Source organism: Tupaia chinensis, unplaced genomic scaffold, assembly GCF_000334495.1.
Source record: "Tupaia chinensis unplaced genomic scaffold, TupChi_1.0 Scaffold144276_1, whole genome shotgun sequence".
Lineage (NCBI taxonomy): Eukaryota > Metazoa > Chordata > Mammalia > Scandentia > Tupaiidae > Tupaia > Tupaia belangeri.
Window position 1 is genome coordinate 6360345 of NW_006204133.1, and position 26993 is coordinate 6387337.

Genomic DNA, 26993 nt, shown 5'->3' on the forward strand with positions numbered 1-26993 from the left:
CATGTTCGTTTGCTTGTTTGTTTCGTTACCTGATTTTACCTCAGCAATATAATGTATGCATCTTCCCATAGTGATGACCTTCCTCTTACAAATTCTTTCTTTGTTAAATTTCATAGATCATTTATTATACCCTGGTGGCAGATACTTGATTGCTTCTTTTTCTGTTATTAACAGTATTAAAATTAGCATTTTTGCAGCTAAACCTTTGTATCTTTTTCTTTCTTTCTTTCTTTCTTTCTTTCTTCTTTCTTCTTTCTTTCTTTCTTTCTTTCTTTCTTCTTTCTTCTTTCTTTCTTTCTTTCTTTCTTTCCTTCTTTCTTTCTTTTTTTTCTTTTGTGAGATTTTTGCTATAGGGTGCCTGCGCTTGCCATAAAGACTGAGAGGGACAGAAAGCAAGAAATCAATCCCCCCCCCCAGGGCGATGACCACTCCGCAATCCCTTCTCCTCCATTCTCCTCTCGGGATCTTGGGCATGCAAGCACACACACGCACCCAGTGTGAGTTTAAGCCACTGGGTCCAGGACTCAAACTGCAGTCAACTACATGGGAGTCCAACAACATAGCCATTACACCAACTGTTGGTCCCAAACCTTTGCATTTCTTCATGAGTATTTCTTTGGGGTAAATTCCTGGAGATGGCATTGTGGGGTTGGGGCCAGCAGATGGCAAAGTGGTTACATCGCTAGACTCCTCCTACATGGCTGACCACAGTTTGAGTCCTGGACCCAGTGGTTTGAAACTCATGCCAGGTGTGTGTGTACATGTCTGAGATCACAGGAGGAGATGGAGGAGAAGAGGGTGTGGTGTGGCCCTTCCCCTGGGAGATGATTTCTCACTTTCCCTCTCTCTGTCTCTGTCTCTCTGGCAAGTGCACACACCCTAAGGCAAAAAACCTCTTTTTTAAAAAAAAATTTTTTTGGCGTTAAGAAGCATGAGGTTTTGCAAACTCCTTAATCCCTGATTGGTGCTAAATTAATCTTTGGAAGGTGTGATTCACCTACACGTCCACCAGTACCATATTAATGCCACTTGTCCACACTCATCAGCGCTGGGTCTTACCGTCCCTTTTAGAAAGTGTGCTAATCCGACAGCTGGCAAAGAAGATACTTGTTTTTCTGATTTAACTTAAGGAAATGCTTTGTAAAACCTCCTGACTTCCTATTTAGTCCCCTTTGGATTCAGCCTATTTATTTATTTTTTGTTACTCATTACCAAAGCAGTCACCTCCTACAGTAACTTCTGCCAACCTACTTTCTGAGGGCGTTGACCTTGTCTGATGTCTCTCAGAAAGTCTACTGGGAGTCTGGAGGAAATCAGATGCTTTTGCTCCTGCATTTTACCTGTCGGACAACCTGGGTTAGCTCCTTTTTAGCTATAAAATTTAGGGAGAAAGTGTAGCCTATCCACCCAACAGGATTGCATTGGGAATACCAAGAGAACAGATTGAGGAAAGTATATTTTATTTTATTTTATTTTATTTTATTTGTTTCCTCCACAAGCAAGAGAGACAGGAAGAAAGAGAAGGGGGGAGAGAGAGAGAGACCGCATCCCGACAGGGCCTAGACACCACAATCTACTCCCAGCTTCCACCAGCCCCGGATCATGGACACAGTGTATTCAGGGGAGAGCTTTGGACTTAATCTGGTAATCTTCCCACGGGATTGCCCTGCAAGCATCACATTTTCCTGCTGTGCTATCATCCACACTGAGGGGAAAATTTTTTAAATAGAAAAAAAGTTAAATGTGCAAAATGATATTAGTGTTAGTGTTGTTACCGTACAGTTTATGCATCATCTCACCTAACATCTATGGTTTCTGTAGCCCTGCGAGCTAAAATGTTGTCAATGTCTTCTAATTCCTAAGTGAGAAAGAGCGTGTGTGTGTGCGTGCACGTGCAGAAGCGTTTTTCTTGGTTCTTGCAATTTGCAGCAGTGCTTGGTGTGTTTCAGCAGCACGTGGCTGTGTTGTAGATGAAAGGGTTTGTGTTTGCTGGTGAGCCTCCCTCTGTGTCCAGGACTGTGTGGCGTTGTAGATGAAAGGGTTTGTGTTTGCTGGTGAGCCTCCCTCTGTGTCCAGGACTGTGTGGCGTTGTAGATGAAAGGGTTTGTGTTTGCTGGTGAGCCTCCCTCTGTGTCCAGGACTGTGTGGCGTTGTAGATGAAAGGGTTTGTGTTTGCTGGTGAGCCTCCCTCTGTGTCCAGGACTGTGTGGCGTTGTAGATGAAAGGGTTTGTGTTTGCTGGTGAGCCCCCCTCTGTGTCCAGGACTGTGTGGCGTCCTTCTCGCACGGTGCTGTCGTCATCCGTGTGCTTTGCTCTGACCCCCAGTGCACGAATGGGTTCTCTGACAGGAGCTGGTTCCATGAGTTTCTTTCGCAGGGCCCTGGTTGGGGTCTGGCACCCAGCACTGATCAATAAATGTCCTTGAGTGAGTCAGCATAAAGGAGGATGGAATCATATTTACCCAACTCTGCAGAGAAAGGAATATTCCAGAAAAGAAACCTAAGAAGACTTGGAGAAAATCAATCCTAATGGGACTTTTTAAGGGCAAATGTATCATTTTGTTTAGTTTATGCGGATTTCAGTTTCTGTGGAGGAAATCTTTAAAGTTCTTAATGGATATTAAGCAAACCAAGCATATAACCAGGACATGGAGACCACGGTCCTTGCAAGTCTCAGGGACTTGGGAAGAATAGGAAAAGATTTAAGGGATGGATACAGGTTTTCACTTTGATCTACAGCTCAGTGCTGGGCTGTAAAAATAAGGACTAAACTGACATTTAATGATGGGTTGAACTTGGTATCGAATGATAATAACAGCTAACACTAAATAGAGCATTTGCTATGTGGATCTGGTTCTAAGTACTTCACATGTAAAGGAATCATTATCTTATTTTGCAGATTAGGAAACCCAGGCACAGAGAAATGATTTTCCTAAAGTCACGCCTGTAGTTAACACAGGGCTGGATTCATGGCACAGACACTCTCATTTTGGAGTCCATAAGTCAGTGAAGGTAGGTCTGTCTGAACCTTCCAGACAGACGGTGATGTGGTTTTGGAGCTGTTGCTGACTGTAGTTACCATTTACTGAGACCTCCTAAGGAACATGTGTTGTTCTGGGTTCTTACAAATGTTACGTCCAATCTTTCTCACACCCTTAAAAGGTTGGCATCATTACTGCCACTCTAGGACCAGGTAAGTAGAGGCCCTGAGAAGTTCAACGAATGGCCACAGCCACTAGTGAGTGGTGAGAGACCCACTGTCTGCACAAGCCTAGTAGCTTCCAACCACACTGACCTGGAAAACTAATGCTGGTTCCTCCACCCAATGGTGCTGAGTCTAGTACTGCTGCGTTTGGAGCTGGTGGGCCTGAAAGCGTAACCAAGTTACCCCTTCACTTAGGGGTTCAGTGGGGCCCAATCTTTTGAATCTGCACAGACAATGCCTGGATTAGATTCATTAGATCTCTCTGGAAGGAATATTCTATATACGGCAGGAACCTAGACATGACGGATATTTAAAATGCGGAGAGGCCTTCCTTAGACTTCCTACCCTTTGGCCTCCTCCCCCCAAATCTGCACAGAGCAAGTTCAGAAAATGTCTTCAAGGGGCAAGAAGGTGGTACAGTGAGAACACAACTGGAATTGCAAAGGAAAGGTCCTGGGTTCATATCCCAGGACCTCCCTGAGCATGCTGGGTGGGTGTGTGTGTGGGTGAACTGGGTTGGCTGAGACTGGGCATGGACGACAACACAAAGATCCTGTTGGGGTATCTATCTCTCTGTCTGCCTGTCTGTCTGTCTCTCCATGAAATAAATAAACAAATAAAACAAAAATAAGTAAAGAGAATGTCTTTGAGGAAGCTGCGACAGAGAGTGTTAGTGTGGGTGTGGAGGCCAGCTCTGTTTTCTGCAAGACAAATTATCTTAACTTTGCTTAGTTGTTCCAGCTGTAAAATTAGGATAACACTGGAATGTAAATGGAGTTTTACTTGTTCCATTAAACTTTTCCATAAGCCTATGGGATTTTTAGATGTTTTGAGTAGATAACACTTGGTTGTCTTATCGGCTAACTCGATGTAAAAGGTGGTTTGGTGACGTCTCCCTCCCCCACTCCCCAGCTCCCTTTCCCTCTTCCTCTCGTTAGCAGTTTCTTGCAATTCCTCCTATCTCTTCTGCACTCACGGTTCCAGACCTTACTCCGTGTCAGTCTAATGGGCTGTGGACATTCGAGCTGTTTACCATCTTTCGTGATCACAGCCAATGTTGCAATGGAGACAAACAGTCCACTGCAAAACTGTCATTTTGCAGAAGTCCCAGTGAGTGTATCTGTTGGCCAAATTCCTGGAAGAGGAATTGCTGGTCAAAGGTTAAGTGCACTTGTGATTTCGATGTATATTTCAAAATTTCCCCTTACTCCCCGCCAGGTTCTGCCGGTTAATACCCCCACCAGTAATATTTCCCTTCATGCTTATCAACATTATATACTAGCAAGCTGGTGTTTATTAAACTTCAATAATCTCAAGGAGAAAGAGGTGAACTTATGTGTTTTAAAATGTTTTCTATTTGGGGCCAGCAGGTGGCAAAGTGATTAAGGCACTGGACTCCCACGTGACTGACCATGGTTTGAGGCCTGGACCTCATGACTTGAAGTATATGCCAGGCGCATGTGTCTAAAATCCCAAGAGGAGAATGGAGAGGGGATTGCGGTGTGACCATAGGAATGCCCTGTTTGAGGAGCTGAAGGAAGGTCTGAGTGCTGGTGAAGGAGGTGGGAAGGAGCCCAGGTGGGCCGCAGTGAGAGGCGGAGGCCAGATCACGGTGGGCTTCTGGGCTGCTGTGAAACCCATACATTTCAGGTAGATTTCCTGTGCAGGAGATGTGAGCTCTTGCCTCGGGGGCTGTGACTGCTCTCCTGGGTGGCACCAGAGCTGTGTGGCTCCTGTGCAGAAGCCCCTGGCCAGCTTCATCGTATTTGCCACGGAGATCATGACAGCAGTGACAAGAAGTACAGGGCTGCAAATAGAGAGGCATGACCTTCGCGGGACACAGATATGGCTTATTACCTATTGATGATGACATATATAGTATTCTCAACTGGACTGGTCTGAGAAGCATTTCATGTTGGGTAAAGTCTTTTCACAAGCAAAATGAGAAATAGCGATGGACTGGTTAAAAAATAATTAGAATAATAATCATAATAATCAGGAAAAAATGAAAAGCTATTAGATGATGAAATGGGGATTTTAATGTCTCTGTATTGATTGATATGCATGGTTTTCCACCTGCAAAAAGACATGTAATATGCTGTAAAGTTATATGTGATTCAATGTAATATAAACAAGATTATGATGATAATAAATAATTAAATTTTGTTGGGGGGGGGAGGTTTTCGCTATAGGGCGCGTGCGCTCGCCAGACAGACAGGGAGAGACATAGAGACAGAAAGCGAGAAATCACCCCCCAGAGGGGATGGTCACGCCGCCATCCCTTCTCCTCCACTCTCCTCTCGGGATCTTGGGCACGCACGCACATGCGCCCGGCGTGAGTTTTAAGCCACCGGGTCCGGGACGCGAACCGCGGTCGACTACGTGGGAGTCCAGCGACATAGCCATTACGCTAACTGCTGGTTCCCATAAATAAGTAAATTTTTAAAAGAAAGAAAAAAATTAAAAAAGAAGAAGTACAGGGTGGTACCCAGGGCAGTTTCTTTTGCCCAGACTGTCCTCAGTGTGAGACAAATGACAAAGGCTTTGCCTAGATAGCGTCACAGAGACATTTTACAAAAAGAGTTTCCATCTCTTCCAGAAATAAAGCTCGGTTCGCAAAGGGCTTTCTCATGCACTATTTCGTGTATCACCAAATTGGCTGCTCATGTTGACAGATTATCACTGCAAGTCTAGTCTGGGCCAAGCCCTGTGCTAGGGGCACGGAGTGGTGAGAGGAGCACAGGGTGGACGAGAACTACAGAGATAAAACTGAGCAGCTTATAGTACAGTTATGAGGCAGAATCAAATCTCAATCATCAAAAGGAAAGCAGAGACGGGCCCCGTAACCAAGTGGTTAAGGGAGCCACATCCCGCATGGCCAGTTGGAATCCCAGCCCAGCAGGTTGAAAAACACACTAGCATGTGTGTGAGCACGCCCCAAATCCTGATAGGGTGGGGAGGTGGAGAAGGGACTGCAGCATGAACACGCCCCATTTAGAGGTACTTCCTCCCTCTTTGTCTCTTTGTCTCTTTCTGGCAAGTGCATATACCCTTTGGCAAGTTAAAAAAAGAAGAAGAGGGACCAGCAGTTAGTGTAATGGCTATGTCGCTGGACTCCCACGTAGTCGACTGCAGTTCCCGTCCCAGACCTGGTGGCTTAAACTCACGCTGGGCGTGTGTGCGTGCGTGCCCAAGATCCCGAGAGGAGAATGGAGGAGAAGGGATTGCTGTGTGGCCATCCCTCCTGGGGGGTGATTTCTCGCTTTCTGTCTCTCTGTCTCTCTCTGTCTGGCGAGCACACGTGCACTATAGCAAAAACTTCTTAAAAAAAAAAAAAAGAAGGAAATAAAAAAAGGGAGACAGGAAGGGGACAGCAAAGAATCCCACCACCTCTGGGTTTCATGTGAGACTCGGGCATTCCAGTATGGACCACTGGTAAATCTGTCTTGGGGTTCTGCTTGATGCTGGAGATACTTAGGACATTGTTTCTCTTGCCTGCATTGTCCTCAGGCCCAGAAGAGATCTGCATTTAGAACTTCTCCTCCATTCTTTTCTACAGATGTAGGTAAAATTATCTTTCTAATTTTTTAGCAAAGTATTGAGAACATCTGTCAGGACCAGTGAGTGGACAAAGGTGAGAGGTGGGACTGAAAAAAAATTCCCTATACTTCAAGGCCTTGGGTCCTGCATTCCAGAATAGAACAAAATTCCCAATAAGTCCCATCATCCAGGGAAGGCACTAAGGAGAGGGACTCCCTCTACAAAGCCTTGTCTTTTGTTCTTGCCCTTCTGGCTCATTATAATGGCCTTCTTTGTTGTGAGTCTGTAGCATTGGAAGGCATTGCAGAAAGGGTAGGGACTAGACCATGCCTTAGGTTCCTGAGGCTCTTAGCCTAGAGATGTTTCTGTCTTGTGGAGAAACATAGAATACCAAGACAAAACAATACTGACCTTTAAGGCAAAACTGTCATAAATGGTCATTTATGACCAGATGGGAGTGGGACTCGTGCACACACACACACGTGTGTGTTTCTCTATGTTGGGGAGCGGTGTCAGGATGAAGTTCTTGGGAACTATTGATCCCAAGGAGGGACCAAGCTTCCACGGATCAGAAACACTTGAGCAGAAAGTGGGAAGACTATACGGTCAGCTAATACTTCACTATCAACTTCTGGTCTAGAGCAAAGAAGGCAGAGTTTGCCTCTGAGAACAAGGAACTCCCAAGGTGAATTCCAGGTGCTCAACTCAGGAAGAACTCCCTCCTTCAGACCCCAGATGGGGAGGGGGTTCTCAAGTGATAATGCCAGGGGCAGCAATAGGATACTTAAAAGGAAAAGTCCAGAAAAAGCCTGAAATGTGTGTGTACTCACTGTAACAGAAATAAATATTTTAGGACTCAGAGATTTTTAGGCTTTTGGTTTGCTTATATCTATGTAATGATCCATGTTCGCCCAAAATTCAGATGTTGAAAGCCTGATCCCTGTGTGATGGTATTAGGAGGTAGGAACTTTGGGAGGTCAGTAGGTAATGAGAGTAGTGTCCTCATGAATGGGATTTGGCCTCTTATAAGAAGAGGTCAGAGAACTAGCTTGTCTCATTCTGCCATGTGAGGATACAAAATACGATCTGTCTCCAAACCAGGAGGTGAGCGCTCACCAAACACTTCTTGCTAAGGTTCTGCTGTGCTGCTTTTAATGACTGGAGCCACTCAGTCATTTCTACAATAACATATTCCAGCACATAAACCAGCACATTCCAAAGCCATGATTATGAGCCTCGAAGAAGATTGATGTGGCTTCTCTAACCCTATTCCCGGAGTTAGTGAGAGGGTAGAACTTGACTGGAAATCCTGGAGCAACTATTCTTAGACTCTTCATTGCTTGCAATTGTCTTTGCTAGCCCGGGGTTTCTCTTGCTCAGCCCTGGGCTCATCAGCAGTGGTCTAGTCTTGGAGACTGCTCCAAGCACTCAGCCTCCCTGCCCACCTCACCCACCTGACCTGGCAGTTGCAGAACAAACCACAATCAGCAGTCATCCATCTCCTCCCTGCAATGTCTGGGAGCTTGCCAGATATTATCTGTGTACCTCACGTAGATTTTACTACTTTAAATCTGTCACTAGGGAAACCAAGGCTTGGGGATTGTAAGCAAATTTCTTCAGGGTAAAGCAAATAAATAGGAGTCAGGATTGGAACAGGTCTGGAGTGCTCTAACTTCTCTAGGTGTTATTATACTGAAGTGGTAAGAGCCCCAGAAGGAGAGCACTAATTCATGGAATGGTTCTGTTGTTTGTTTGGTTGTTTGGGAGTACACTTGCACACGACAGAGAGAGAGAGGGAAAGTGAGAAAACACCTCCCAGGCGGGACAGCCATGCTGAGATCTCTTCTCTTCCATTTTCCTCCCGGGATTTTAGACACACACACTGATGTGTTTTTCAAGCCACTGGTATAAGACTCAAATCATGCAGTCAGCCATGTGGGATCCAGTCACCTTAACCTTAGAATGGTACTTTATTATTATTATTTTTTAGAGCTTTTGCCTTAGGGCACACTTGCTCACTGGAGAGAGACAGAGACGGAGGGAAAGTGAGAAACCACTCCATAGGGGAGATGGCCATGCTGCAATCCCTTCTCTTCCATTGTCTTTTCAGGATCTTGGGCACACATGCACATGTACCCAGCGTGATTTTCAAGCTACTGGATCCAGGACTCGAACTGCTGTTGGCCATGTGGGAGTCCAGTGATGTGGCTGCTATGGCATCTGCTGGTCCCTGGAATGGTACTTTCAACAATAGAATTGAGGCAGTCCCTTTTGTTCAGTGGTAAAATTTTCTGAATCTGTTCACATCACGCAGGTGACTGAGGCTTCCTTCTCCTACCTGTAAGGTATCATTCAAACTGGGACTTAGCTGTTACATTCGTTTTTGAAAAGGGTATGACGTGTAAGTACTTTTTTTTTGCCTTTAAAAATGGTCAGTAGACAATGTTTAAACCAAAATCAATATGAAAATATCTATATATACAAAACAATATAACGTATCATTCAAGCACACAAAGTAAACAATTCAAGTACAATAGGGCTCGGTTGACATTTCTCTGGAAAGGTTAAACAGACTGCTTGAAGTGAGTGGGAGAAACCTAGTTTCATAAATGGTACTCCGCTAATGAGCAATCTGGAAACCATATGCAAAGAGTGCTTTCCTGGAAAGAAAATATTTGATCATAGTCAGCAGTAATCGAGTGGAGAATGGTAGGCCATGTCCCGAAACTGCACTGATTTAAAAAAATCTCATGTGAACCTACCATGACTACGTCTGTGAACCCATTTCCCTCCAGGTTGAAGCACTTCTCTAGATTAACCCAGTGGGTTCCTGAGCTGACTCAGCAAGAAGGGAAGGTGCAGCTTTGCTATTGTAATAATGTGGGAAATTGCAGCCCGCGTCACTCACTGTGCTTAAATATTTATCATCAACCTCAGACCCGGGGAGGTATTTAATTGTGTGATCAGAGTTTTAAACATATTTTTCCCCAGTTGAAGGAATTGAAAACTTTGCTATGGTAAGGTAACACAGCTATAGCAAAGGGGTTGGGAGTGGAACCTGACACTTCCTTTCGTCTGGAACTAATGTCCCGATCATAGATCATCGTTCTAGGGAAACCTAGTGTGTGTGAATAAGTCCTGACGCTGAGCTCTCTTCCTTGCCTGGCCCCAGTCTGCCTGGTTAGTGTTTAAGATGCATTGCTGCCTCAAGAAACCTTCCTGTTTCCATGGAAACGAGACCCACATCTGCTGAATAGAACCACTTTCTGGGACCTAGGCTGGCCATCGTCAATCCTGGCTGTACATTGCAACCACCTGGGGAGCCTTGGCAGTACTGATGTCTGGACCTCACTCTCAGAGGTGTGTTCTGATGTGATAGGTCTGGAGGCATTCTCAGCTTTTGTTCATGTTTTCTTTTTAAGTGTATTAATTTATTTCTTTCATAAGTGAGACAGAAGCAGAGAGAGAGAGACTGAGAGCACCTCTGACAAGGTCTTGATGTTGTGATCCACCCCCAGCTTCAGTCAGCTCCAGATCATGGTTCTTGAGTGCCTGGTGTCCACAGAGAAGACTCTGGATACAAACTTACACCCTTTTCATGTGGGTCAACCTCATAGAGTGTTGTGTATTATTGCTTGTCACCCTCTGGCCCCCAGCCTAGGTTTTGTGAACTCCCAGGTGGGGCCAGGTGGTAGCATGGCACTGAAACAACTGAATCCACATAGGAAAGGTTCTGGATTCACATGCAGGGACCTTCCTGAGCATACAGGGAGTGTGAACACATGCTGGTGACCATGGTTGGCTGAGACTGGGGTCGATTGCAAAATGAAGATTTTGTTGGGACTGCCTGTCTTTATTTCTCTCTCTCCTAAGATAAACTTAAAGAAAAGAAACCCAACAAAATAAAAAAAGAAGAGAAATGAAAACTCCCCAGGCAGTTACCATGCAGCTAGTATAATGGGAACCATTATCCCGGGCAGTACACAGCCTTCAAGTCAGTTAATTACCCAAATAAACTAGCTGCTGGCTAGACCGAAGCTGTCCAGAGTGATTGCCCAATCCTGCCTGCTGGGGGAATTGAGATCCATTTCCCAGAAAGTCTTGTCACTGAAAGTTATTAAAGGCTCTCTATCTCATAAGTGTGCTTTCGATTTTCTAAGGCACTGCAGGGACAAGTAGTGTGAAAGTAACCACTGAATTCATTTGACAAATATTTAGCCCTCTGCTCCATTTAAGCTGTAGCCAACCAAAGTTCGAGCCCACCTTTAGGTACTGTACCTGGCAGCAGAGGAAAGAACTCAAGCAATGTGAAGTGAGGGTCACCAAGTACCATCGGAGAGGGTGTGATGCAGAACCATAAGAGGAGAGGGAGAGAATTGCCTATTGCTCCTTGTTGGAGGGGTGGGAAGACCTTAGCACAGCCTTGGGAAGAAGTGACCTAATACTTGGGATGAGTCTTGAAGGGGTGGAGGGGAAAAGAAAGACTTGAGCTGGGAGAGAAAGGAGAATGGTATTCTGAGTGGTGGGAACTGTGGGAGCAAGCAGACGTACCTGTTTTGAACAGGTAGGGGCAGCCTCAGTGGTTCAGTGGTAATGCAATGCTTCACGATGTCACATGGTAAGTTCCCAGGTTCACATCCCAAGTCATCTCTGTGTATGTTAGGTGTGCCTACCTGTGTCTTTGTTCCTGGCTGGCTACGGCTAGGGGTGGATTCTGGTGTGAGGACTCTCTCCCTTTCTCTCATAGAAGAAAGAAACTTGAAGAAAAAATAAGATTAAAAAAAAAACAAATATAAAAAAAGGTAGAGTCATGAGAGATTGCAGAAGGTCTGAAATGTTAGACTGAGTGGTCTGGATTTAATTCAGAGACAGTGGGGAGCCTTGCATGACCGGTCCTCAATTCCAAGTTTTAAGCAAAGGGCAAGTAAGGGCTTGCTGAGTGCCTTTTACCGGATAATCTGGATTGTTTATTTAAAAAAATTGTGTTTTTGACTCTGGTTGAACAGTGGAAAAGAATGGCATGTAGGTTCCTCGGCCACAGCGTCACTGTGCTGTATCGGCAAGGCAGGTGAGTCGCGTTAGGGTGGTTCAGACTTTGCTGTCCTTATTCTTTGCCCTCCTTTTCTCCAGCTTCCATCACTTTCTTTGTCCCTTGTCGACCCCTCTGTTTCTGCATATAGTTGACAAGATTGTCTTTTTTCCCCAAGTAATGTTGGTGTGGCGAGTAATAACAACAAAACCCTGAAGACAGAAAGATAAATGTGGCTATTAAGAGGTTGGAATTGGGACAGCAGGTAGCCTGGAGGTCAAGGCCCTGGATCCCACATGGCCTCGGTGTGGTTCGAGTCCTGGACCTGACATCACACTGGGTACGTGTGAGTGCAAGAGGAGAATAGAGGAGAAGGGATTGCGAGTTGCCGTCCCCCACTCCTAGCAGTGTGGGGGGAACTTCTCGCTTTTTCTCTCTGTCTGGCTCTCTCTGGCCAGCACACATGTCCTATAGCAAAACCAAAAACAGGTTTGTAATGTCAGCACAGTATTAACAATCTTTGACCATACTGACTCATAAGTAAATACAGTAATTGTTGTTTTGTTTATCTGCTTTTATTTTCAAAATGTCAAGATAACATGTAAGGGAAGTGTCCATGGCTGACACGTCTGCAAATGACTTACCTGCCTGGATCAATTTTATTGCATCTAAATGCTCCTTAGCATATCCTGAGAATTTTACCTATAAGTGAGTTTGTAAGTGATAGCCTGAAAGGAGAGTAGAGAGATCAGCTTCCTTGTAATTAGGATCACATCATCTGAGTCTGCTTTAAATGATCAGAAACTATTATTGAGTGCCTTGCATGGTGTTAGAAACCTTAGACACAAAGAAAAAAAAAAATGGAAGAAAAGCCATCTACTGTCTTGACAGGCTCTCTTCGGCTGTGTTGCTCTTCCTCCGTTGGGAGAAATGAGTAAGATCAGGTTAGCCAATTTTCTGTTTGTTGCCCTTGCTAACATTTTCCTAGGTATAATTTGCATGTCTATAATTTCTCAGTTCTAAGTCTTACTGTTCTCCTGTTAATTTATAATTCTATTGTGACATGTGTTTGCCCAAGGCTGAAAGACTAACAACAAATGGGGAACAAATTAGGTTTATATTGTCATTCCTGGGCTGGCTCCATGGCCTGGTGGTCAGGGCAGCTGGATCCCTTATGGCCAACCACGTGGTTTGAGTTCAGGACCTGGCAGCTCAGAAAACCCACCAGGCGTGTGGATGGGCCCCACTTCCTGAATGAAGGAATAAATGGAGAAGAAAGGATTGAGGAGGGAGTGATCGTGCCCCATGGGGGTGCTTTCTCCTTTCTCCCTTTCTCTGTCGCTGGCCAGTATACCCAACCTCTCACAAAAAAAAAAAAAAAAAAAAAAAAAAGAGTTAAAAGGTAATGCTTAATTACACGTCAATCTTAGATACATGACTAAGTAAAGAAACAAAATATCAGAAAGTCTTAGCTTTACATATTTGGCAATATTGTCCCATAACCTACATTTTCTCATCAAACCACATGTCTAATTTTGGATTAGAAGACATCCTTGGGACCAGCAGTTAGAGTAATGGCTATGTCGCTGGACTCCCACATAGTCGACCGCGGTTCACGTCCTGGACCCAGTGGCTTAAAACTCACGCCGGGCGCGTGTGCGTGCATGCCCAAGATCCCGAGAGGAAAATGGAGAAGAAGGGATTGCGGCGTGATCATCCCCCCTGGGGGGTGATTTCTCGCTTTCTGTCTCTCTGTCTCTCTCTGTCTGTCTGGCGTGCACACGTGCCCTATAGCAAAAACCTCTAAAAAAAAAAAAAAAGACATCCTTATTCTACTTACTGGTACATCTGAATCTGAAATCAAAGCACCTTCTCTGCCTGTCTTTGGGACAACCAAATAATATGGGTTGTCAGAAAAGTCAAGATGTATTTTTCTATGCAAAAGTGTGTCACGACTTTTCTGATGACCTGATATAATGCGAAGCTCTTACTGTGTGCCAGCCACCACGGTAAACACTTGATCTATACTTTCAGCACCCTGCAGGTGGGCAGGACTGGCCTCATGAACAGCTGTGGGAACTAAACGTGATGAAGCACAGCTGGGAAGAGTAGGGCTGGCGGCCGCCCAGTGCCTCTCCTATCAGTGACTCAGTGCTGTTCATGGTGTCGTCAGGAAGGGCATTTGTTGCACAGCTGTGACTTGGCTTTACGAAATAAAACGCATGCAGATGAGACAGTGTGGTTACTTCCAGCTTCTCTGATCAGTAGGTGGCTGTCAACATTTCTCTTCAGCCATTTCTGCACTGGAACAGTCATTTCTGAATTTCCATCCTAACTTTCTTCTGGCAGTTTCTGGTTTCCTGCTTGTTTACTTTGGTGCCCCTCGCCTTGTACCACAGAGAACTTAAGGCAGCTTGTTGCCTATTGAAATGGGTGTCCAGGTCTGCTTAGGAATGCAGAATGTGGTAGGTTTTTCAGAAACTGTGGTTGTACATTGGAAACACTCAGTCAGAAAATATTCACTCTGTCTAGTTTTGAGCACTTGAATTTTAAGATTCACTCTCGTTTATAAAAATCTTGGATAAGTACCCAAGCTGTTACCTCCTGGAATTTTCCTATCAAAATCAGCCACCCATTGGCAGGGTAATGAATGTATTTAATTGAAAGTATCAAGAAGATATACACAAAAGTGCATACCAAGAAAAATATGCCTTTTGTGTATCAAAAACTCATAGTTTAATTTCATTTTTTTCCATGAAATTTTTGAAGTCCCTCTATCTGGCGTTTGCCTCTTCTTCCCAGCACGGAGCTCCTAATCCCTTGCAATTCCCTGGGTGACAGGAGTGTGTTTTGTTCTAAAGAGGTGACTCTTGGTGGGCTCCTGGTTCAGAGCTGGTCACCATAAAATCCAAGCCATGAGTGGAAGCTTGGAACTTTCAGCTCTGTCTTTCACCCTCTGAGGAGAAGGAGAGAGGGGCTGGAGATTGGGTTCCTCATCAATCAGGCCTAGGTGATGAAGCCTCCAGAACAATTCTGGAACTGTGGGGTTCTAGAACTTCTGGTTTTCCCAACCCAGGTAGAGTAGCCTGCCTGGAGAGGGCCTGAGGAGTTCTATGTTCCTTCCCACATACCTTGCTCTGTGAATCTCTTCATCTGGCTGTTTATGTACCCTTTATTATGGGACAGACGTAAGGTTTCTCTGAGTTTTGTGAGCCTGAATTCTTTGAGCCATTCTAGCAAATTATTAAACCTGAGCGGTGGTCAAAAGAACCTTTGTTTATAGTCAGTCAGTGGAAATATGCAAGTGCAAGCCATCTAGTGTGGCATGGTGGTTAAGGCAGCTGGATCCCAAATGGCTGATAAATAGTTTGAGTCCTAGATCCAGCAGCTTGACAGGTCACATGGGTATGTATGACCAAAATCATGAAAAGAGGAAGAAATAGAGAAGGGATTGTCATATGGCCATTCCCCATGGAGCAATGTTTTATTATGTTTCATTTCTGATGAGTGCATGTACCCTCTGGCAAATTAAAAACAAAAAAAACAGTATGCCATTGTAAGAACTTTCAACTGGTGTCTGAAGTGAGAGTTGGAGGGAGGCATATGAGGCTGAACTCTACCTGAGTGATCTCTGCAAACTCCAGTTAGTGTCAGAACTGACTTGAGCTGTAAGATACCCAGCTGGTGCCAGAGAATTGGCTGGTTGGGAAACAGCATCCCTACATATCTGGCATGAGTATAGGGGAAAAAAAAGTTGTTTTTTAAAAATCTATCTTACATATGAAAGAATCTCAAAAATTCATGGAAAGATGGAATTCAAATATGAGTTTATTTTGGTGATTTTTAAAAAAATTCCATGTTTTTTTCATGAAAATTTGAAGACCCCCTTGTGTATATGTAGATTCTTCAAAATAAGCATACAACTCTCCAAGGCACCAAAAACACATATAGGGAAGGGTAATGATCAAAAATGTAACTTCATGCAAAAGTTAAGGGGTATTTTTAATTCAGTAATTCAAGTATACCTTGGTTTGGCTTCAGAGCCTAATGGTTAAGGGACCCAGATCCTGCAAGGCTGACTGTGGTTCAAATTCTGGATCCAGTGGCTTGGAAAACACACTAGACACATGTGCATGCATGTTTCAAATCCAAAAAGATGGAGAACTGTAGGTGAAGGTGATGTAGGAAGTTGGGGGTGCATGAGCCCAATACCCAGGAGCAGCAGCAACCTCAATTCTTTGTCTCACATGAAGAATTAGAGACATGGACAAAGAGAGGGGATAGCAAAGTAGTGTTTATTGAAAGAGAGAATAGCTTTAGGGCAGGGAGGGGTCCTGGAAAATGGGTTGCCAAAGAGGAACTGAGGCAGCAAAGAATTTTTATCTTGGTCATGAGGGGCTTTGCTCAGGCTTGTTGTCAGGTGGGGCTTGTGCATGCATTCCCCTTGTGTTGGCAGTCATGTGCTTGGTGGGCCCAGTTATTCTCCTAACTTTGGAGTGGGTATGAAGATCATGAGACTCTTTGTCTAAAAGCTTTGGGCCATAAAAGACCATTACTTTCTTCCTGGAATATGGTGGGACCTAGAAAAATGCTTTAATAGCTATATTTGCCTTAGGTCAATCATTAAGCTGCAAGCTGTTTTTTTTTTTTTTTTTTTTTTTTTTTTGGTGAGCAAGCAGTTCAGTGAGAGCTGAACTGCTGCTAAGGTGTGTCTCCATAAAACTTAACCATTTTGTGATTGCATTTTGGGCCTATACTCTATACTTTTAGGGTCTTTGTCCCTTACCTCAAAGAGTTTGTAGTGACTACATCCCACTTGGGGGTGCTTTCTCCCTGTTCCTCATTCTCTGTCTCTCTCTAGCAAACACATGTGCCCTCTGGCAAATTAACAAATAATAATAATAATAATTCAAGCTGGCTTGGTTAATATTTAAACTCTTATTGCCCTTCACAAATATTCCTCTGTCCACAGAGAGCTTTCCTTCTGAAAACACTTTGTATTCCTTTGTGAAGTTGAGATATTTACTATGGCAACCAAATTGCACTTCCTTTGGTTGGGTAAAATTAGAAAATACATTTTGTGTATTCAGTAGGCTATTGTTTTAACTTAATTGCATGAGATTAACTTCTGGGACTGAAACTCCCATGACAGAATTTGGAGAGGTTTATTTTTTTGCTATAGGGCGCGTGCGCTCGCCAGACAGACAGAGAGAGACATAGAGACAGAAAGTGAGAAATCACCCCCCAGGGGGGATGGTCATGCCACAATCCCTTCTCCTCCATTCTCCTCTTGGGATCTTGGGCACGCACGCACACGTGCCTGGCATGATTTCTAAGCCACCGGGTCCGGGACGCGAACCGCGGTCGACTACGTGGGAATCCAGAGACATAGCCATTATGCTAACTGCTGGTTCCCCCATGACAGAATTTCTGAATGCACTTTCACATTTACTTAAGCCCCATCTGTTGGAGAAGATGCATGTTCTCCCTGGTGCCAGGAGGCTTTCTCAGTCTAGCAGGGATATAGTTTGAAGAGTCTTAACAGAAACAATTTAACAAGTCCAGACCTTTAGCTTTTGGTTGCATAGGTAGATTTTATCTTAAGTTATTTATTCATTCATCCAGCTTTATCGAGGTATACTTCAAAAATAAAAATAGTATATATTTAGGGTATACAACATGATGACTTGTAGACACGAGTTGTGAAATGTTCACTCCAATCAAGCTAATTAATACATTTACCACCTCACATGCCTTTATCTTTCTTTGAGGTGAGACTACTTAAGATCAACTCTTTTAGCAAATTTCAAATATACGATACAGTGTTGTTCGCTAGTCACTAGCTGTACATTAGATGCTCAGAATTTATGTCACCTTATAACTGAAAGTGTGTACCCTTTGACCAATTCTCATTCTCCTCCCATGCCCACCCTCACCCCAGCCCTTGGCATCCACTGTCCTACTCTTTGTAAATCCTCATGTCAGCGAATCTCCTCTCAAGACTCTGCAATGGCCCTACTGGGAACTCAGATGAACCATTGACTCAGTCCCACTGCCTCCTCCCAGGCATCAAAGCTTTCATGTAAGACCTCAGCATAATTAACTTTCAGTCCTTATTTGACTAGATCAATCTGCAGCTCTGTCAGTGGCCTGTAAAATGAAAATACTCAAGTTCAAAGCCTTTAATGTATGTGCCGTGTGAGTGTGTGTGGGTGTGGTGTTTGTTGTATTTTTGTTTGTGTTTTTGTATGAATGTGTATATGATATATGTATTTCTTGAGTGTGTTGTATGTTGTTTTGTGATTGTATGTCTCATGTTGTGTGTTGATTGAGTGTGTCTGATGTGTTTATTGCATGTAATATGTATGTTGCATGAATTATAAGGGATTGTGTGTGCTGCATTTCGGGTGTGTGTAGTGTGTTTTTTGTATTGCATGAGTGTGCGGTATGAGTTTTTGGTGTGTGTGTGTGTAGTGTGAATGTCTGTGCGTGTTGTGTGAGTGCCAATGCCTGGCATAGGTTTTAGCAGCTGGCTGGTCAAAATCTGTCACATGAAGGAAAGGACATACTCCTGCCCCATGAAACGCATTGTGTAGACTCCCAGATGGACCTTCGATTCCTCGAGGGCACTGCCTATTCCCTGCTTGTTTTTCTGTCCTTCGGAGTCCCACAGAAGGCCATGCTGGCATAAGTGTAGGGGTTTCAGGCGGGAATGTACATTGTGCAGCTAAACCCAGATTTGTCTCAAGCTTAGGCTTCCGGGCAGACACCCTTTTCTTGCTCATTCACCTCCTCACACCCCACAGTACTCCCCTCTTTAATGTGTTTACCATTTCTCTCTCGTTCCTTGCCCGCAGAATGTGGCTTCACAAGGCTGGCAATTTCCTCCGCTTTGTCCCCAGACACACCGCAGGTACCTCGAACGCTGTCTGGTGTAGCAGGTCTCAATGGAATTTGCTTAATGAGCAGAGAGACGGTGATGCAGTGGCGAGTACAACACTCCGTGAGGCTGACCCACATGGGAAGGTTCCAGGTTCACATCCAGAGACCACCCTGCACATGTAGGGTGTATGTGTGCCCAAGAGCCAGGCCTGGCTGAGGCTGGGGGGTGGATCAAGACATCAAGGCCCTGTTGGGGGTTCTGTTTTCTTTCCCTTTCTCTCTCTGTCACCTTCATGGAAGAATAAGCTTAAACTGTCTGAGGGTTAAATATGAGAATCAATGAGTTTTAGCGTATTTGTTCCAAGTCGAGGATTTTAGCCAGGTCCAGGGACTCTCACTCTGCCACCCTTTGCTTTAAATTTCAGTACATGCTCACAAATGGCCTTCCAGGACTTCTCCCCCTTGCTGCTCTCTGGCCCTTGTGCTGACCCAGCCCTGCAGGGATTGCCTCAGTCTGGCGCCATAAAGCTGGTCTTGGTGCGATGCCTCATCCTGTTTAGTCACTGCTGATGCTCCTCCTGTCCTCGCATATCTGTGGCTTGGGGCATCAAGCTGCCCAGTGCTGGCTGCCATGGGGTTTGCTGTTGCCCACAAGTGTCAGACCCTGGCTCCTCCTCAGGCCTCTTCTGTTACACTGGTCTTCCTGGCTCCTTCATTTCCCCAACTCAGGCCCCAGGAACTTTGGCAGCTTCTCCTGCTCTGCTAGAGGCAGCATGTGCTGCTGTTTGGCTGCTGGCAGAGGACCCGGGTCTCACTAAGTGCCACCCTAGTGGAGGGGATTACCACTCTCACGCACCTCTGGGGGAATGGGGCCACTAGACCAACAGCCAGGCTTCCTTTCCCCTTCTGGATGTGACTGTAGGGCTGAGTTCCTGCTTTTCCCTTTATCTCTTTCTGCTGGTTCTCCTCCCAGCCACGGGAAGGGCCTCCTGGCTGTGTGGTAGGAAGGTCTCCCCGTCCTGGTCTAGCCCATGTATTGACCTAGTCTTCCTCTGTGAGTCTTGAGTTGTAAAGCCCAGTTTAGGGATTTTTTTTTTCTACTAGCAAAGGTTGTCACATTTTTCCTTTGCATTTAACATCTCTGAAATTAAGATGCATCTTGCAACAGATGGTAGGTCCTAATTTCTTGGTAGAATTTTTATCTTTCCTCTTGTACAGGCTGAAACTAATGGCACTTTTGCTTAGGCTGCAGTCTTTCTGTGGATTTGAACTCTGTACTGGAGTTTAAAATTGAGCAATACCTTTGTTGTTCTAGTCTTCTCAGAGTAATTGATGCCTCCCCTTCAAAGGTATGAAACTTCTAGGCAACCAGAAACAATTAATGGGGGACCCTGAAAGAATATATACATTTTGTATATTCAAAAATATAATTCGCAGCATGTAAGGCAACCTTTGAATCAATGCAAATGAGATCAGACCACCTTAAAGTAGAAGACCAATAACCATGCAATATCCTGAAATAAGGCTAAAAAACGTGTTCTTGTTACAGAGGCCTGATTTGCTTGGAGAAATAAAACCAACTGGTCAGAAAGTAAGAAGAGCCTGCTCTTTGGCAGTTGTTGGTTTTATTTTTAGCCAACAGGTCAGAATCTTACCCTGGATGTATGCATTTGTCTCATGAGAAGATGAGACACTGTGAAGTGTGAATTTCTGAGTCCATGTGGCTGAGATCTGGCACTGGGGATAAAGCGATCCATATGCAGAGGACCATGTTGCAGGAGACATTAGGGTTAACCACGGGTCCTTTCCAGGAACAACTCAACCTCACACAATACCTTTCCTTTAACACGTCTATACTGAGGTCAGAGTTCTCTGTTTCGGTTCTTGCTCTCTCTGTCTTTTGCACACACACACACACACACACACACACACACACACGATAATGAGAATGGGTGTGATGTAGAGAAGTACCAAACCTTGCAATAAAAACTGACTCTAAGAAAAGGGTTCACTAATGGGAGCAGGGGGCACTCAGCTAAGAGGTGACTATTACAAACAACAGGAGCTGGTAGTTGCAGGTACCAGGATCAGGTCTGGGCTTTTCTTAAGCCAATTGTAGTCAGCATTTGAGATTGCCTCCTGGAACCCAAGAGCAAGGATGCAGCTGGAATTCTGAAGAGTCGGGCCAGCTTGGGAGGTGGCCTGTCAGAGTCTGGAGTTACTCTTCATTTCTTGTGTTCCTCCTTGCTTTTTCTTCTACCTTTGAAAGCTGGCTCTCTTTCTTTCTCTGGTTTACATAGAGGGAAACAGCCTCCTGGTGTCTCCCAAATGGAGTTCAAAAGTAAACAATACTTCCTTTGTTTTGACTCCACTTGCAACACTCAAAAGTTAGTTCTGCATATTCCAGTTTTGATGCAAAATTTTTGAAAAGATGCACTAACTTTGGACTAATTAATATTCTTGGCCCAGTCAATCACAGCCAAAGCTGTCTTCTGGGCCCTTGCCTGTAGACCAGAGGGAGGGTCAGGGAAACTGGTTTATGATCCCAAGAAACAGAAGTATGGCAGACACTAAGTAAACATCAATCCAGAGACGTGTACTCTCGCAACTTCATTCATAATCTTTGCGTGAAGAAGAATGTTTAGCTTGGATTTAGTCTGGCACAATGGCTCCTTTCCCATCGGTGATAGATCTTGATTTTATTATTGCGTCTTGGACTGGGGACTTCGCAGGGAAGTAAAGGGAATCACTTCTGGTGTAGGCCGAGGGCGGTCACCAAGTTGGGATCAGGAGTCAGTCTCACGTAGCAGCTGGAATATACACTGTGGCATGTGGGGAGACAATGAGAATAAGGCGGATGTTTAAAAGGGAGAAAGATGCACATGCGTTAAGCCTTTTCAGCCCTACTGTGGCATTTATTGTTAGAGATGTCAGCTGACATGGTTGGGTCAAGCCTTCCCTGTGGTGTAATATTCCAAAATCTTTTCTCTCTCTCTCTCTCTGTATTCTCTGGTGAGCATATGCACTCTCTGACAATTAAACACACACACACACACACACACACACACACAATTAAATACAATGACTTTTAATGGGTAGAGTTAAGTGATATATTCATCCATTCATTTAGTAAATATTTCAAATTCGTCTATAACTTTCTAGGCATTATTTAAAACAATGATAAGATATCAACACCAAAAACAGACCAAAGTTTTACCTTCGTGGGTCTTGTATTCAAGGACTAGGAAGAAGGAATAGACAGAAGCTAACAGATACAGTGAGTTACACGGTGACACAAGTTGTGAAACACAATTGGGAACCTCAGACAAGAGAGGTATGTGTGATGTGTGTGCAAAATCTTGGCTTGGAATACTTATTTGCCAACGGGAGGGGGAAATTTCTTTGGAAGTAGTGATCTGAACTTTAGTAGTGTAGGAGGAACGAGAAACACATTGCAGTTGTCAAGACAGGAAATGATTCAAGTTTGGATAAAATTTTTAACAATGAAAACTGGAAAGAAAATGAACCACTTTGGCAAGGCAGTAATTAAATCTCTGAGTTTATGTGAAGAATCTTGTGTAACTTCTCATTGCAACCAGACCTTCTGTTTCCTTTCAGTCTTTTATCATCTTTGAGTACTGTCAAGCTTTCAGTTCCAGAGAGTTCGTCACAATGTTAACAGAGATCAAGTTATTTATGCATTTCATACCTAATTACTTTAGATTTGAATGTTCATGCAGAAATATCCTGCTTTTTAAATGTGGCTTTGGTTGGTGTGTTTGGAATGAGGAATTTAACATCTCTGGTGACTGGCGCATGTGCTATTAGCCAGAAATACTGGTTCACTCTTTACTGGAAAATTCCTTATTCTAAAATGACATTATACTATGAGTTGTGCCTCATAAAACTCCAGTAACATTAGCTTATTTGCATAATATCATTCAGTTAAAAATACTTCCAGGCATACTAATTCTCTGTAATTTTCTCAACAACTCTCTGGTGTTATAGGCAGTTATTATTCTACCCATTCCATAGGTTCCAAGCACATGAATAAGCCATCCAAATACAGTTGGCCCTTGAACAGCACAAGTTTGAACTGCACGAGTCCACTTTCATGTGGATTTTTTCCCCCAAAATACTGTAAAATGTATTTTTTCCTTCCTTATGTTTTCTTTTCTTACATTATTGTAAGAATACACTATATAATTCACATAATATACAAAATATGTGTTAACTGACCTTTTATGTTATCAGAAAGGTTTCTGTTCAACAGTAAGCTATTAGTAGTTAAGTTTTTGGGGAGTCAAAAGTTCTGTGTGTATTTGCAACTGTGCAGGGAGTCAGTCTCTAAATGCCCATGTTGATCAAGGTCCACTGATGTATGGCAGATGACCATCTCTGACACTGATAAGGTTTTAATGCTTTCTATACATGGGTTTATTCCATCCTCAAAATACTCCTATAGAGTGGGAGTTACTAATAACATTAATTTACCACTGAGGAAAAAGACACAAGAGAAGTTACTTGCTCAGTGCCACCCAGCTAGTAGGTGGCAGGGATGAGGTCCAGGCTCATCTCTCAGGCCCTAGTAACCATCATGCTGCTAAACTTCCTGTAGTTCTAGAAAGCAAGTCTCCAGCATCTACATAATTTAGATGTTTTGTTTGTTTGTGTTTTTGAGATTTTTGTTATAGGTCACATTAGCTCACTGGAAAGACAAGAGAGACAGAGAGTGAGAAATTACCTTCCAGGGGGAATGTCCATGCTGCCATCCCTTCTCCTCCATTCTCCTCGAAGGGTTTGGCCATGCATGCAGATGCTCCTGGCATGAGTTTCAAGTCACTGGGTCCAAGACTCAAACCACAATCAGCACCATAGGAGTTCAACCACATAACCACTATGCTACCTGTTGGCCTTTATTTTAGGGTGTTTATTCTTTATAAACAAAAACACCACTACAGTGTTCAATGGTGGAAGAGTAAAAGGCAGCAGAGGAAAGACTGTCAGCCTTGGAGAGTGTGGAATACAGTTCAGTTATGTCACTCCCTGGGTAATCTTGGGCAAGTTTCTTAACCTCTCTGGGATGTCTGTGGTCATCTGTATAAACAAAAGTAGTGTATTGGTCAGGGTTCTCTGATAAACAGAACCAACAGGATAAATAATAAAAAAGAGATTTATTATAGGGATGATCTCACATATTTGCAAGGCACCATCGGCTGCCCATATGCTAAAGAAACAGCTGAAAGACTCTCAAACAGTGAAGCTGATACACTTCCAGCCCCCTGAGACCACTGCTAGTATGGATATGGAATCCAAAGTTTAAAAAACTTGGAGTCTGTCAGGCCCGCAGGGCACAGTAGCCAAGAGCAGGTGGGAACAAATGCAGTCAAGGGTTTAGTGGAAAAGCAGCACGTGGGCCAGACAGAACGCGTAGGAATGGAACAGACAGCATCCTTTAGAATGAAGGGCTGAGAGAAAAGGGAGAGCCAGGAAATAGCCCGCTTCCTCTGTTTGTCCCGCCCATGCTTCTAGCTGATTTGCTGGAAGACTCACATTGAAGGCGAGTCTTCCTTTCTCAGTCGCTGACTCACATGCCAATCTTCCCTGACAATACTCTTGCAGATAAACTTAACAGTGTTTCACCAGCCTTCCAAGCAGCCTTCAGTCCAGTCTAGTTGACTGCTCCAAAGTAATCATCGCAGGTTGTAACACTATTCATGGTGTCAAGAGCATTACATAATGTTCTACTAAAGTGTCTCACTTGTGGTCAGACGTGTAGCAGGTGCTTCATAGTTATACATTTTCTTCCTGCATAAATGATTATGGATCATTAAGAAAGCTGTGATGAAGTGATTGGAAATGGCACTGGTGATTTTGCATACCCCTTAGGGAATTCAAGGTGGGACTTGTGTTCCCTGAAAGAGCAGCTAAAATTTCAATGATGACTTAAGACACAGCTCCTCATGGGTGAGACTTTTAAGGATTGCTGTTCTGTACAATATTAACTTCAAATTGTGGGGAATAGGTGAAACAGGTTGTGTTGAGGATGACTCTCCCTTTGGAACTCATGATCTGCCCTCTGTCCCTGCTCCTAGGAAGATGTTTTCATGAGCCATGTAGTTGTCAACATTGGGCTGAAAAGTTTCATGTAAATAGAATTTCTCAAACTTTTGTTCTAAGGACCTCTTCACATTTGTAAAAAAATATTGAGAACTTTAAAGAGCTTTTGTGTACATGGTTAATTCTATTTATGTTAACTAAATTAAAATTTAAAATTGAGGCATTAAGAATTTTTATAGATCATTAAAAATACCAATGTACTCATTACTTATTAACATAAATTTAAAAATTTTATAAAAATTATTGTGTTTTTAAAACAAATAAAAAGACCAGAAGGAAGGCATTATTTTACAATTTAGGCTGTTCTTGAATTCTTTTTCATGTTTAGCTCAACAGAAGACAGCTAAAATCTTACATCTACTCCTACATTCAATCTTTGAGACTTTGTACATCAGACAACCTCCAGGAAACACCACTGTCCACTGTAAGAGAATGTGTATGAAAAAGGCACATACCATCTTTGAATTCTTATGAAAGTAGTTTTAATCTGAGGACCCTCTGAAAGCATCTTGGGGACCTTTGGGAATCACTAATATAAAATATCTTTTTCTCTTTAATAATTTCCTTGAATATTCTCAGAATCTTTGTCCTGATGACTGTGTTCAACAAATCATAATTACTAATAATTTCTTCTCAAAATCTTGGGTTTGGTAACCCTGGAGACAGAGGAATGAATTCTCTGGCTTTGGGATGTCTACTTCCCTCCCTCCCTCCCTCCCTTCCTCTTCCTTAATGCTGTTCTTTCCTTTCACTTCCAGTAGCACATCCTTGGGGTTTTTCCCATCCAGGCTGGTGCCTCACAGCTAGCCTGCCTCCCTCTAGGGCCTGGCGATGGCCAGGCTGTTCTTTACCCAACATCATTCACAATTTGCTTCCTTCCTCAGAAGTCTTGGTCTTAGCTAATATTTATTAAGTTGGGATTATGTCTTATAAATATTTCAAATCACTTCCAATCAAAACTAAAAGAAAAAAAGTGACATGTATCAGGAATCTCAGGCGTGAACACTGGTGAACTTCAGAAACTGTGCTAGCAGATTTCTGCTACAAACCAAAATTGAGTTATAGGGCCTGGATTGACTTTCTCACCAGAAACAAACACAAAAACTTGATGATATACATGAAACAAGGATTTTTAAGGCACTAGACATTAGGCAGTTATGGACATTGATCCCACGAGACAGGAAACAAATGTGGAGAGCTCTGGATTATTCCCGTTTGCTGATATGAGAGAGTTTCCAGGACACAGCACAGGAAAGAGCGACCCAGACGGAGCCCTGCAAACTTCCTGCACTGCTGAGATGGAGCTGAGAGCCAAGGGACAACAAAGAGGCCACTTGGAGTCTCTGGCCTCCACAGGAAGGAGGCAGCTGCAAAGAGGGAGAACTTCAGAGACTTCAGAGGGTCTCACTAAGTATTCAGCAGAGTATTGACCAGTGCTTGCATGTGAGCAAGCTACCTTAGGCTCGAAAAAGACCTCCCTCAGAATAGATGAAGCAGTGGACAAAATCTGGAATAATTCCTATTCCCACCTCATAATTCATGGGCTTTGTAGAGGGCTCAGAAAGGGCAGGTGTCAGCCGTGAGGCGAACTGTGCTCTCGACTGAGTGTTGCTCTGGTCCTGCCTAACACATCTTAAAACCAAGACTCAAAAGAAAAAAAAGTGTTTCCACCAAGAAGTGTATATCAGAACACAAAAATATTTAACGTCTGATATCCACAATGTCTGGCATTCAACCCAAAATTAGCAGGTATGCAAAAAAGCAGGAAGATAAAAACAAGTCCAATGAAAATTAAAAGAACTAACACAGGCATTCGCATTAGGAGACAAGGACATTCACATAGTTCTTATTAACTTTATTTCATGCGCTCTAAGTGCTAAGTAGAGAAATGAAAGATGTAGAAACACACCTACCTTTAGTTTCTAGAGATGCAACTACTATGTCTGGAACGAAAAGTGTCTGTACTCTAAATGTATATATATATATTTGAAACCATACTGCTTCTGTTGTTATAGAGTTATAAAATTATACAAAATTATAAGACATATTTTGAACATTATCTTTAAAATTCAGTATTTTGAAACTTTGCAAGTTGTTTGTAAACTGTCAAGAATTATGGAGTATGAGCTAAAATTCTTTGCTATGTAAAGTAAATGTTTGTGGAAAAATGTAAAATAAAAACAAGTTGTAATGGAAAAAAAGAAAGAAAGAAAGAAAA

At 43.4% G+C, this 26993-nt stretch overlaps 1 protein-coding gene across 7 annotated transcripts in view; it reads left to right on the plus strand.

The window, feature by feature from the left end:
• IL1R1 (interleukin 1 receptor type 1) overlaps positions 1 to 26993 on the plus strand; it is a 91572-nt gene that overhangs the window by 2395 nt on the left and 62184 nt on the right. For 2 of the 7 annotated variants that reach the window (XM_027767507.1, XM_027767513.1), the window contains exons 1-2: positions 9059 to 9145; positions 9917 to 10104. The exons of 4 other annotated variants lie outside the window; for them this stretch is intronic. The gene's annotated coding sequence lies outside the window, so the exon portion shown is untranslated. Of the gene's footprint in view, positions 1 to 9058; positions 9146 to 9916; positions 10105 to 26993 lie in introns of those variants that run through there. One more of the 7 variants, XM_027767508.1, reaches the window with a different exon arrangement.